The sequence below is a fragment of the Athene cunicularia genome, assembly GCF_003259725.1.
Source record: "Athene cunicularia isolate RWA chromosome 3 unlocalized genomic scaffold, athCun1 chr3_part1, whole genome shotgun sequence".
NCBI classification, from domain to species: domain Eukaryota; kingdom Metazoa; phylum Chordata; class Aves; order Strigiformes; family Strigidae; genus Athene; species Athene cunicularia.
In genome coordinates this window covers 104,012,645-104,026,831 of record NW_020799097.1, presented here as the reverse complement: position 1 = coordinate 104,026,831, position 14,187 = coordinate 104,012,645, and the positions used below count along the sequence as shown (strand labels likewise).

At 40.7% G+C, this 14,187-nt stretch overlaps 1 protein-coding gene across 1 annotated transcript in view; it reads left to right on the top strand.

Annotated features, from left to right (window-relative positions):
* RAB3GAP2 (RAB3 GTPase activating non-catalytic protein subunit 2) overlaps positions 1-14,187 on the top strand; it is a 110,096-nt gene that overhangs the window by 474 nt on the left and 95,435 nt on the right. The window lies entirely within an intron of this gene.

Genomic DNA, 14,187 nt, shown 5'->3' with positions numbered 1-14,187 from the left:
CCCAGGCCCCTCCGTGAGGGACGTGGGACGGGGCCCACGGGTGTGCTGGGGCCCGCTGCAGCTTGGCGAGTGGGTTGCCCCAGGGACTTGGCCTCGGAAGGGGCCCTGCCCGCCTCCCGCACGGGGCTCCGAGTCTAAGTCACAGACTTTCTGGAGGCTCGTAAAACCCTGTGTCAGCATCTGTGTAAATCAAGGCGTTTATTTGTGCGCCGGAGACAGCCAGCCGCCTTTATACCCGCTTGAAGCTGAAATCGGATCGACAAGACTTTGCGACGCATCTATCCACTCGGGTCTGAGCGGTACACAGTCCTCGAACGCTCTACTGATGACCTCATGTACATAAAATTAGAACCATACACGCAATTTGTGTCTTTTGAGAAGTTACTAGTGTTTACATGACAGCAGCTTTTGCTACAAAACCAGCCAAACCCTTCACCAAACTCTAAAAATAATCTGCAAAAATAAAAAAAAATAACCTCCCCTGCACCAAAAACAATGCGCCTGAATTTCCATTGCAGTATTTTGACAGATTTTTGTAGCCGAGGCTGTAAACATCTTTATAAATGCTATAAATACAATCCTTGTTCTGAAAGACTTATATGAAAGCTACTTCGGAACGCATTTCATGGGTTGTACGTCTATCTCCAGAAATCCCTTACGTGCTTGTGAAAGAGCACAGATTGTAATTTATTACCTATATTTATAGGATATATGTATATGCACACCTAAATTTATAGATAAAACCACTATAAATGGAGTATATTTAGTTCTGGTGTGATTCTGGTGTCGGCACAGGTCAGCCAACAGTGGAGTTTTCCAGATGTGCTCCGTAGCTGATGCAGATACAGGCCGAGAGCATCCCCACGTTGTACATGTAGTGTGACTGGACTCGCTCTTTGCACATTCGGCATCCTGTTGCTCTGAAGTGTGTGTGATTTCTCTGTCTGGAATGATAGAGGCTCCCGGCTAGTCCTCAGCCCAAAGCCTCTAAAATCCTTAGAAGGGCCTCTGTGAGCTCCTAGCTCTCTCCTGACATAGCTGACACTACTGACTGTAAGGGAAATGTCAGCGTCCTTCATTTTTCTGAGAAAAAAATAATCTAAGATTGGATTTACTCAGGGTGAACAGCCACGGTCTAGCCAGCACGCCAAAACAAGTTTGTTGACAAACTGGATATTAACCCAGTTTGATTGCTTAGCTCATCAAAATGCATTCACTTTTATCCCAAATAAGAGCAAGGCTGTGTCTAGTGCTCTGCATGGGGCCTGACTCTGCAACCCTTACTTGGTCAAAACTCTCACTGATGCAAGCCCATCGTGGTATGGATTTGTGTACACGGTTGTGGTCAGAGAAGAAAGGAGTATAAATTCAAAAGTGTTCTAAATGTGTTTAATGGCACCGCTGACTACGGGAAAGCTTAGAGAGACTTCCTGTCTTCCCTTAGAATTTGAATATGTTTTGGTCAGTAATTCATAGGAAAATGTTGGTTCATCAGAATTTAAAAGTGTAATAATGTAATAATTTTTGTTATCTGAAGATCTGCTTTGCAGTTGTTTCGGCCATGGATGTTATCATCTTCTTTCAGGTTAATAAGGTCACTCATTCATTTAATAGCTCAGTTTAGGTTTGTTTGGTTATTACCAAACTACAGGCCTCTTGTTTGCCCTGAGTGACAAAATGCAGGGACAACAACTGAGGAGCTGCATGGTGAAGGTGAGCACGGTCCCATCATCCCCCAGACAGAAGATAGGCAATGGGCTGAGCACAAGTCGTCTGGAGGAAGGATGCTCCAAATGGTTTGAGACCTGCATTAAAATGTGTAGAAGGTTATTGCTGCTTCAGGTGGCATTAAGTCCTGCTTGGTGCCCAGCATGAGTCACAGAGCACAAGCAGGGCTCGGGTGGTGGCAGCAGCCCAGCCTCTGCAGCTGTGGAGGGGTGCAAACAGCAGGCAGTGAGGGGAAGGCTGTCATTTTGGGAAGGCAGGAGCCGCAGGAGCGTTTTGATTTGGGATCCATGTTTTGAGGGGCTGGAGGAAGCCTTGGCTCCTCACTTCAAAAGTGATTCATGCCAATAGAAAGCTCTGGGTAGGGGTTGTGATCTTTTACCCCAAGCTCTGGGAAAGCTGCACAAGCTCCTGCTCGAGCCTGGGTGAGTACCCATTCATTTTGTTCCTGGCTAGGTGTTTAGGCAAAAAGACAATACAGAGTGAAAGACTTAAGCTCTTACACCATTATTATTCTGAAATATGCTAATTCTCTGCATTTTTGCCAGAAATTACATGTTTATTTATGACTAGACAACTTTGTTTAGTGAGGAAACTAAGGTGTCAGTCAGCTTTGTAGGCACTTGTCCCTCCCAAGGGGAGCTCCAGCAGTGAGTCAGCTGCAGCTTCACAGCACACAGGCGGAACGGACTCACTGCTTTGTGTCTTGTAGAAGCCAAGCCCATGAAGCCAGCTGGCTGATGCTTAGGCCTGTTTTTATTTTTGTTTGCAGGCACGTGCTGGATGGAAGCAGCGCAGCCAGGCAAGCACAGAAACCCCAGTCCCTCCAGCCCAGCACAAGGCAGCTTCCTGGCTCCAGCACTCCCTCCAGACCCACCTCGGATGGTCTACGGTTCATTTAGTGACTGGCTCGAACTTCAGCTCTGGAAGGGTGGGTGTTCCTCCACCTTAACAGTAATTGAATCCCATCTGCAACTGTAGCAGCGATTTCAATGCTAACTTGAATGAAACCTTTTCCCACATTTTTCAAATGTAATTCTCAGCAGCAAAAGAGTAAGTGTTTCAAAAATCACTCAGGAACAGGTCTCCACTGAGATGTGAATAAAATAGAGAGAAATCTTGGTCCTTACTGCCTTTCATTCCACCAGGACATCTACTATATTGTGAAAAATGAAATGAAAGACCTAGCAAATATGTACGAGTAATATACCTCCAGCTGCATGTAATAAGACTGCAGTAGCATCAAGGACTCCTGAGGTCATTAGAAACTGCAGATACAGGGCTTCATGGATTATTTACGTTCATGAGGGACACAGGACAAAATTATATATACTTTGAATATATGTAGTCTTTGTAAATGTATCATTAGTTACAGTCAGGATTCTGATTTTGACATAAGAATCATTAGGAGGCACAGTCTTTGTGAGAAGTTAAATAATGTATAATTTGCCCCAAATACTTTAAGTCTCCAAATAATGAGAATTTTTTTTTTTTTCATTTTAATAGGAACACATGTGAATATTCTTATCATGTATATGCAAACAAAAGTTTAAATACATTTAACAGGCCAGAATTTGTCTCAAGGTCAGTTGTACTGAAATTTGTCCCTAAATGTAGTTAAGTCTGTGTACTGTGTTCACATTTTCTGGGTAACTGCAGGTTTTTACAGTTTTGATGCCATTATGAGGAACTGCCATAAGAATGTCCATGTAAGAACTTCATATGAAAACATTAAATAAAAGCAGCATTTGTCACTGATCAGCTTGGATCTCTGGGAGGACTAAAATAAAATCATAGCATAAATTTGCAGTTACAGAACTTTCTTGCATATCCCCAAGGCCTCTAAAACAGTTGTCAGCAGATCTATTTCACAGAAGGAAGACCACCTATGAAACATGTGGGTTGCCCATGGTCTGAAGCAGCTAGTAAGGATATTTGCTCTGTCCCTGGGCATGCCTCTGGTGGCCTGAAAAAAGGGAAGGGTGTAATGAATTGGTCCCTACATTGCTAAAGATCTTGGTACTGGCTCTCAATATCCATTGCTAAAAATAACTAGTTTCAGTTATTTCCTTCATCTTCGATATCTCATCTTTCAATTTGACGCCCCCAGTCTCTACAGCCACAGCCTACTTCTTCCCACATCTGAAGAGTTTCAAAAAGGAAGCTAGCAAGCCACTGTAGCGCTGAGGTGGAACCACAGTGAAACCTGGGGCAATGACAACTGCATGAATTTCAGCCCTTGTTTTCATTTGCTGCAGTCTTTTTTTGACTGTTGTGGCTTTCAACAGTGGTTTCAAACTTGCTTTTTAAAAATCATTTTCTTTCCTTTTTGTAGCTCGAGCTTAGATTAAGTATATCAGCAGAGGAGGTAAGGCTTGAATCGTTTTCATGCATCAGCACTGACAATATCTTTTTTGAGATTCATTTTTGGGGAAATATTAACATTCTTAGAAGAGGCTGTGTACCAGAGAGTAATAATGAAAACAGTGTAGCATGTTGAAAATATCTGTAGCATAATACAATATCTTGATATCCCTTTTATCTGAAAAAATTTAGTTGTTATGAAAGCATGTTAAAGAGTAAAATAACTGTTTAAAGTAGGGACTTACATGATTTCTATCACAGCTGTGTCTGAGCTGTCACATAAGACATAACGCACCACTGCATTAGACCTGTGAAGCTGGGAAGCTTCCCTAGCTGTTGCTCAGCTGTAGATCTGAGGAGCAGAGGGACTAAATGGTCTATCCAGGAACAGAGAGGAAGCCAGGGACAAAGGAGACGGCAGACTCTCTACAAGTAGTCCTTTGGGACCCTCTGCATACAGATTTAAAACCAGCTTTAGATAACCCCAGGAGATGGAACAGGATGGCAGAAAGCCTGCAACAAGATGCCTGGTGATCTGCCATTGATCTTCAGAGGGCCATCGGAGACCAGAAGTGGGGGAAGAGTTGGGAAAGGCAATTAACCTAAGTGGTCACAGATGTTCTCAATCTACATCTGCCCTCTGCAGACTTCAGTGGTGTGGTTTCTGTGGAAACAGAAACTGTGCTAAATGGAGCTGCTATCCCTGGCAGGATCTAATTTTTCCAAAGATGTATTCCACAGTAGCACAACAAGAGCTTGTTGATGCAGAAAGGTGCAAAGTTATCCTGCAGCAGCATTGCATAGTCTGGTCCAAATTAGCACAGCTTTTGATCCAGGAATAATTCCAAGTTTTGATTTGAGTTAATCCAATAAATGATTCTGTAATGGGGAAATCTCTAACTGTTGCAAAGACACTACCTAAACCTCAGTGAGTGCGGGATCAGTTCCAGTAGTCTTTCCTCTGCCCCTTTTTAAGGTGACCAAGGAATGAAAGATTTGAGCTAAACTCCCGACTGCCACATTTAAGCACACATGTGTACCTGTGTGAGTTAATATTTTTTTACCTATTTAGGACAACTTTTATTTCATACTTTTATAATATTTGTTTAAGATACCTTGTTGGGTGGATAGGCTTTCCTTTTTTACTGAGTCATTCTACCACTTTAGAGGCTTAAGATTGCTTGGGATCTCGGGTACATTTTTTTTCTCATCTTCCCCTCAAAAAAAGCAGTCTCCCTGTTTTGTTTTCTGCTGACTGCACTGAACTGGCAGAATAACCTTAAAGATAATTGACAAAATGACAGGATAGAATAAAATGTTGGAAGGGAAGAACTGACACAGGCATTCATGGACTTTTTAATAGTTAAACCACAATAGCCTGTTCAAATGAATGGATTACTCCCACAAGAGAAAGTAAATTTTATCCCTCACAGAATTATATGTGGAACAAAATGGCAAACAACCACTTACTGCTGTAAGTTGTACTGACCATGTCTTACAGTGGACTGAAGACTAAACTGAAATCCATCCCACCTTCTCCGAGGTTATCAGGAGCAAATAAAGTCCATCTGGACCTCCTGTAACAGCCGCTGAGCCAGAGCCAGCAATAAGCTTGGCTGCCATAGCTTCAGCAATGGATTTTAAAAGGATGGATTCTAGAGGTCTCCTTTAAAGAGTCCTAAGAGGGTGTAAAATGACCAGATGATAATGATAGGCAGCAAGGTTCACTTTGCACTGAATAAATGATGGCACAAACCCAACTCCCCAAAGTCAGGCACAGGGAGAGGAAAGAGAACCTTTCTCTGAGTTACCTGGTCACCACTGAGATGTGCTAATTGACTGTACAGGGCCATAGTCTGCCACCAGTACCATCATCTTGCAAAACCACATCATCTTTCTTTCCCAGCCTGTGAAGGGAGAGTGCCTGGAAATAAGAGAACAGAGTAAACAAGAAAAGAAGCATGTTTTTAGATTTTAATTTTTAAGTGAGCCAGAGAAGTAAGAAAAAATGTCAACCTGATTTCCAGAATGAGCTAAAAATAAATCAAAGGTTTATTTTTAGAGGTACCAAGCTATCCAATAACAGTTCAGCTTTATGGCATGTAGGAATAGGATCCAGATTCTGATGGTTATATTGCCGGAAGCTTTCCATTGGCTTCAAAGATAATTAGTAGTTTCACCAAAGTAATTTGATCAGAATTTGGCCATAGATCTATTGTTCCTTGATGCGATGCACTTACACATAAGATTTAGTGGAAAAATAATTATTTTTTAAAATATATAAGCAACATACTGATCTACCTCACAGCTTTTTTGAGGTTTAAATTATTTTAAGTGTTTTGAGAATGAACAATGCTATATGTATCGAAGCATTATTAGATAAATGCATAGTATCAGGCATGCTATTTTCATCTTTTCCCACAGCACAATAATGATGCATCTGCAGTGGGATGAAATACAACACTATATTTAATAAAGGTTATGGATTATTTTTGTATTTCATGTTGTTAGGTGATATGTTGCTTCTGATATCTGGGTCACTGTTCAAATCTGTCAGGGGTTAACCATGCCCAGCCATTCCTGGCTGACACCTGGTATGCTTCTGCTGCTAGAGGAAAAGTTGTTCCCCTCTGCAACTCATCAATTTAGTTTAGAGCCAGTGAAAATCCTCTGTGATGATGCCATCGCTTACAGGGGTGGAAGAAAATGCCAGTCTTTTTTCTGGGATAGCCTGTTCAAAACTCAGCTAAGCAGCACTGGTGATAGTGTTGTAAAATCAAGGACATGTAGCTAAAATACAGTGAAGTCCAGCACCTTTTAGGAGCACTAAAAATCTAACTAAAATATCTGAGAATGTTTAGTAAACTAATGATTTATTTAATATAATAGGTCCTTTTTTATAGAGATCTGATATGGTTGTCATAAAGTCTGGGACAGCAGATCTCACTGGAGTACCAAAACATTTTCCAGTATGGTTTGCAAGTCCATCTTTGAGAACGCCAAGATTATTTCAGTTGCAAAACTGAAATATATATACCAATTTTTCGGGTTAGAGTTGTATCTCAAGCCTAACTTTTGGCACTGCTCCTGTATTGCCAATGTTTGCCCCGCAGAAGTATATTGAAAATCCTCTGGATCAAATCTTAAGGCTTTCTGGTCAGTTTTTATTGAGCCCTTACTAGAAAGAGAACTTGCAGTAGTTCAGATCCTGATGGATAAAAAGCAGCTGAGCATGCACCCTTCCCTCTGATTTCCCTAGCAGTTGCTGAGTAAGGACTGGTTGCGTCTCCTGCTCCTGCGTCAGGACTGCTGACATGAACAAGTGGGAGGAAGATCAAGCTCTGGTGAGGACGGACTTCAGGAGCTGGTCCATTCTTCTTTCACATGGATGGGAGTGTCACAGCGCGCTTTCCTGCCTAATCAGTCTCAACACAGCATTGCACAACCCAACCTGTTTTAAGCTTTTAACCAGGGTGTAGGAGTTCAGAAAAAAAACCACCTCCCTTCCCCCAAGAAAAACGTAATTGCAAAGATTTGTTTTGATGTAGCATATACAGTAAACTTGAATCACTGAAAGTGAACCACAAATTTGTGAGAGTATTTTTTCTTTCTCTAATTTTCATTCCTAGTTAGCTATTCATTTTATTTACCTCCTAGAGAAAATACACTAGAGACTGGATCTAACTCCCAGTGAGGCTCACGGTGGAACTGACAAGGCCATAATCCCCAGGGCTATAAAACAGCTCTTCTCTGTTGACCCTGCTGGGGCTATCCCAGTATATACCAGCAGACAATCTGGTCCCCATCATCATTAATGCAGATGGTCCTCTGTGTGACTCATTTTATGGGCCAAAACAAAAGTTAATGCATAGTAGTAATATCAAAATAGTGCATGGTGATAGGTTCCATTCTCACTGTATTTGTGTTACTAAATATAAGTGCGACATTCTTTATAACACTGATTTTTTTGAATACTCTGAGAGAGATCAGGAGCCTAGTGCATTTAAGGCTTCGTACAAACAAAAGCCTTGATGTTACAGCATGATCTTTGCTAAAAGCCATGCATATATGCAGATTCAGTGTCAAGATCATGGTCCTTTCAAGCTCTCAAGATGTCTGGTGAAGCCAACACAGAAGCTTCAAATTTATTCTTCTGTCAACAAGCTCAGAATATGGCTCTTTATTATTATTACTAATAATAATAATATGTAGCATGCCAAGATAGGGAGGAAAAATGGAAAAGCAGTCTAAAATTCAAATTATGCAATGCGGGCATAGTAAATAGCAGGGTGAGAATGGAATACCAAGGGAAAAAGCCAAGAAAATGATTGTTCAGTTTAGGGAAGACAGTCCAACAAAGTTGTCTAATATTTAACAGTCATTTACTCCCTGCAAAGTCATTTATTGTGACCAGCAATAAGAAAAACACTAACGAATGTTTAGAGAAACATACTGATTGGACCCGTTAATATACATTCAAATCAATGCTATCAGTGAATATGGGAATTCCTTGAAAAGGTGAAAAGGAATATAATTGGGAAGCTTCAGAGCAGACCCCCAGCAGCAGGCATCCCTGGAGCGGGTCAGGCTGCCAGGGATGGCACAGCCAAGATGGGTTGTCCTAGCCTGAGTGGTTGATCCCTACTTCCTACTAGCACAGCTGCTGGCACCATCACCTAGCAGTAGCTTTTCAAGTCTTCCCCATCCCATCCCATCCCATCCCATCCCATCCCATCTTTCTCTTCAACTTTACTCTTGGTTTCTCTGCAGCAGGACTACGCACAATCTCAGCCTTCTTTCCCTCTATTCCCAGCAGCATGGGAGATACAGGAGAGAAGGCTGGCACTGCTGCTTCTCAGGGAAAACAAGATAGCTGTTGCTTTTTGCAGGGGGAAAGAAAGTAAACTCTTACTCTTCCTATCTCCATCTGCATTTCTCTGATCTTACCAGTCCTCCTCCCTTCAGACCTGTTCAGTGCAACTACAAGATTCACTTTTATCCATCTATTTTGGGATGCTTGGGAAATTTTATGCGCTTCATACTCACGGAAACAGAAGCATTGAAAAAATAAATTAGGTTGTCCAGAAAGTCTACAGTAGAGAGAGACCCAAAAAATGCATCTTCTCACATGCAGACTGTTACCCCAGTTACTGAGACTTTCTTTTTGTGGAGTCACACCTTCTACATGCTAATCCAGGCTTCTCCTTTTTCTCATATTTTTGGGTCTTGAGTTCAGTAGAAATGTGTTTTTGCTTCTTCTAACAATGTTGATCAATGAAATTTCACTTACAAGCATATCTAGGTAGTGAGAAAAGTTGCAAATATTTGTGTAAATGTTCATCTGGTTCATAAAATACATGATTTGACCATCCTGAAACCTTCCTATGTGTTGGAGAGTTGCGCAACAGGGATTAGAAATGGTGCCATCTGACAAATCAGGCCAAACTATAGGCAGCTGGTATGCTAAGCAATCATCCTGATGCATAGTTCATGAGCAAGCCATTGGCTGTGATATGTTTGTGTTAGTCATTTATCAAATAATAATGAGCACCGAAGGCTAGATCCTTTATAAATGGATGAATGGGGCTGATTCCTGCACCTTGGTATGAGGAATGTGTCTCGAGGCCCATGTTTATGGAGCTACAAATTTGTTCTTTGATCTCTTACCAATAATAAGACTAAAGGAATGCAATTTTTGTTGTTAATATTTTGCTTAATGTTAGTCTAGGGAAAGGTTGTTAGTATTCTATAGCTATCTCATCAGTCTCAAGGGACATGTCATATACATTAAAGGACACAAATCAATAATTAACATAAAACCTTCCTAATCCTAAAGTCAAATATTAACATTCTCCCTTACTTTTTTTTTTTCTTTTTTTTCCTGGCTTCTGGCAAATTCCTAAAGAACCCAAGGCTGAGAGCGGTAGAATTTTGCCCAGAGATGACAAAAATAATGAGACAATCACACGCCTGCCTTCCTGTGCCAGATTTCAGGTATATAAATCCACAGTAAGCTCAAAAGTTAAGTATGAAGGGAAGTGCTTTATGGTGTGTCATAATCCTGCAGTTTGCTCTAATCAAGAGAAGGTTCGATACCTAGTACCCATAAAACAAGAAATTTTGGGGAAAAAAGGTATCCTCTGGATTAAAGCTGCTTCTGTCTAAAAGTCTGCAAAAAAAACCTAATTGCCATTTATAGAAACAATTCCATTGATATTATCCTTTAAAATATGCATATTTAATAATTTTCAAAATTAAATATTGTTAGATGCTTCTGAAACTGAGTTATGAACCTCTATATAAATCCTTGTAGTAAAAGCTCCATTTTCATCTTGCAGCATTAACATTTAGAGCATTTAAAAAGGTGCGATAGTGCCACATGTTCAAAGCAATTCCAAATCCCAATTAAAGGGTATCATCATGTTAAACAGTTATGAAGTTAAACATATGTGCATAATTTCTTAGGTATAGGCATGAACTTTTTTTTTTTCAATGTCTACACACATCTGAAGATCACTAAATATTTATACCTGTATGCATAATGAACTGCACACCCATAGATACACTAGGTACAGGCATATAGATAGTTCAGATACATTCCCAAGGCATCTTCAATTACTAACATTTTTGTCAGTGGGAAGGAACGTGATCTTTCATAACAATGAAGTAATTGTTTATTTTCTCTTTGCCATTTTGTTGCAGGAATTAGACATTTTTGGTTACTTATTACCATGAGATAATTCCTGCCAGTGTGCTGAAGGCACAAGCAAAGCGTAGTGTTTCCTAATTCCCAGAAGGCCTGTGTTATCTCATGGTAACACACACACACATTGCAGTGTGACTTTTCTTCCCTGATATAGGTAAATAGACCACACTGGATCTGGGATCCAGCTTTGTGCTTCCATTAAAATCTCACTGCAATACTGCAAGCAGTATTTCCCTGATTGCAAAATGCTTGATCAAGCTGTATAGTACTGAATAAAAACTTAGCAGCGTGCTTGTACCACTGTGATTTTAATAAAATCCAGATAAAGACTAAACAGAAACATACAACTGCTAAAAAGCTGAAGGGCTGACATTTAGGTGAAAGTTGCTGTCTTCGCTCTTGTGCATGCGGGAAAGGATATTGATAATCTCATGCTACTGATGGGAAACAGTGTGTAGATAGCTGTTTTAAAAACATATTGTGAATATAATGGAAAATATTATTGCTCAACATTTTCAGTATGTTGCTGTCTGGGCCTGACTATAACAATGTTTCCTAACTTTGGTCAGCAAATCAGATGAAGAACTTTCTGCAAGTCTTCTCCTCCCTGGCTGGCTGTATTTCTCAGTAATCTCAGCCAGGAGCACATCCAGGACATATCCCACCTTTCAGATGGCTCCTTGTACTGACAGTTCTGCAGTTAGTTGCTTAGAAAGATGGACAGGTCTGTGAAGTGGGCAGCCATCTTTTGTCACATCAACTGCCCTCTGGGCCAGCTCTGACTTATTTTTCTACCCATTGGTTTAGTCTGAGGCAGAGACTCTCCATGCTGCTAACGTCTGCTCAAGGGAGATGCAGGAGAAGGAAACAGAAGAAGGTAAGCCCCCAAATCTGTTATTAATTTATAATTGTAGCATGTTCTTCTCAGTTCCCCATAGTAGGCTCTCATTCCAGTACTCTCAGCTCTTCATTTGAGTTTAAAGTCCACTGAGATGGATACAATGAATGTGGACATGAGAGGACAGATTAATGGTGGAACAGAGAGGGGACAGTGAAAAGAGCCTGCTAATTATTGTGCTTGGGGATTTCCTCCAGAAAATAAGGTCTTTCCAGATTCTCTCTAGAAAGGAATTTACAGCCATTGGGCAGATACACTTTTGTATCAATAGTTTATTATATACTGCCAAGAAGGTGAAACAGCCCTTTCTTTATGTACAATTAGCTATTACACTTGCAAATAAAATCACATATATCATATAAATGCAATCTTTAAACTCCAAGTTCTTTTATATTACAGAATCATCAACAGAGGAATCTCTTTCTTCTGTTTAACAGAGACTTGGATATGGGAAAATTCTCCATGGGGAACTCTCATATACCATAAAAAATATCATGAACCTTGTTATTTTCTAAATACAGTCATAAATTATTTTTCCTTTTTGTTAGTAAAAATCCCCCTGATTAGTTTGGGACATTAACAGGCAAATTTTTAGCAATAGCTTTTGGTGCTTCAGAGGCTTTCCTTCAAGAAAAAGAGGAAAAAGACATTTGGATTGGAGGAAAATGGAGAGGCATGCTGACTTGAACACAGTTAACTGCAGTAGCAAGACCAACATGAAAACCAGAATTTTTTGCTTGTGGTTTTCTTTTTCCCGAAAGTTGCCTGTGGAACTACTTCCCCTACAGATGTATTACTCAAGATGACAGCCTCTGCTTTGCGTCTGTTACATACAGAGTTGAACATGGGTTCTGGTTTGAAACTGGATTTCCAGCCAGTCAGAGTTCAAGGAAGACTTGGGATTTTGGCTTGGTTTCATAGATAATTACATGGTGTAAAATCCTAGCCATCTTAAGTCAATGGCACAAATCCCACTGGTTTCAGTGGGGCAAGAATGTCACCCCTTGCAGTTTAGAGGTCAACTACGAAAAACCCCAACTATGGTTCTGATCATAGAGTAATTATGTCATCTTTATTCATGTCCATGCTTGTAGTCTACCAGATCTATCCATTTCTCTTACTACATATTTATATATTTATAAAGGTTTCCCTGCCTGCCTTTTTCTGGAGTTCCTGTGATGTGTTCAGGGGGTGTGATTTTCTAATCCAAGAAACAGAAAAACTACTAGGAAGTGCATAAGCTTGTGATAAAATCCTGATAGCATTTGAGCACTTAAATTTCAAATCCCAATGGAGTCACAAGACAGATTCCATTTATTTTAATTGTCTCTACATCAGTTCTTTTTAGTGCTTGAGGAGTACTGGACACCATCAGACGAGACGTGCCAAAAGTGTTTGTCAGAACAAATTGGCAATACTATTCTGTGTAGCTATAATTTTTTTTTATTTTTTTTATCAGCACGACTTCCTCAAATATTCCTGACCATATATGGTATGAACTTTTTGCCTTTATTGAGGAATTTCCTTTTCAATTTCTCTTTTTCTTAAGTCAGCCTGTACTAGGACAATGCGAAAAAATTCTGGAGTGTGATCCAGTCCCTTGCATTCATATCTGATAAACAGATGGTTCTGTGAGCCTCAGGCAGTGGAGGAATATCATCACATTTATAGAGTTTTAGTGATAACTCAGATAGATACTCCAAAACATCATATGTTACACCAATAGTTTGTACCAACTGAGTAATGTGGAGTGTTCTGCCAAGGCTCCTCAGCGTGCTTTTTCACAGCTGTGATGCTGTCAGCCCAAAGACAATGCTTCCAGTGAGGAGCCCAGTGCTCTCACAGATGCTCAGCTGTCTTAGGCTGGATCTCAGCCAAAAGGCTCCTGAAACATTTTCCATGGGCTGCATCCTAATGTGTATTGCCTGTGTATTCATGCAGTTCTTTCTAATGGGAGGATGGCTTGCAGGATAGCTGCTGGGAGTGGCTTACAGTCTGCCCTGGAAGTGCGTAAGGCAGAGGTCCCCTCTGCAGAACTAACATTGCATTATTTTTTGTGACAACTATGAGTTTACACATAGATATCGTGTTGCGTTACTTTGCTCAAACCTCATTAAACTATGTGGTGTTTAAAGCTACCCTTTTAAAGAACGCAAGTCATGATGGTTTATAGTATCCTCCTTGTTGACCACTGTGTTGATGTAGCTATGACCTTGTTTGACTGAACAGTGTGGTGTTCTGGGAAGACAGCCCCTGGTGTGATGATATGCCGCTTTGTTCTGCACCTGGTGGTTTCTCTGGTAGTACGCCATGGGATAGCCACCACGAAGTATAGGGGATGGGGACTTAGAAATTAATGCCCCTGCTGCTTCTTTAGGTATTGATTATGAAGAATCAGAGTGAGTACTTCAGCAGAGCATTTATCTGCAACAGCTCTGCTCAGTGCAGCACCACTTCGGGTGCAGTGGTGGGTGCAGTAGGGTGCAGATGCCAT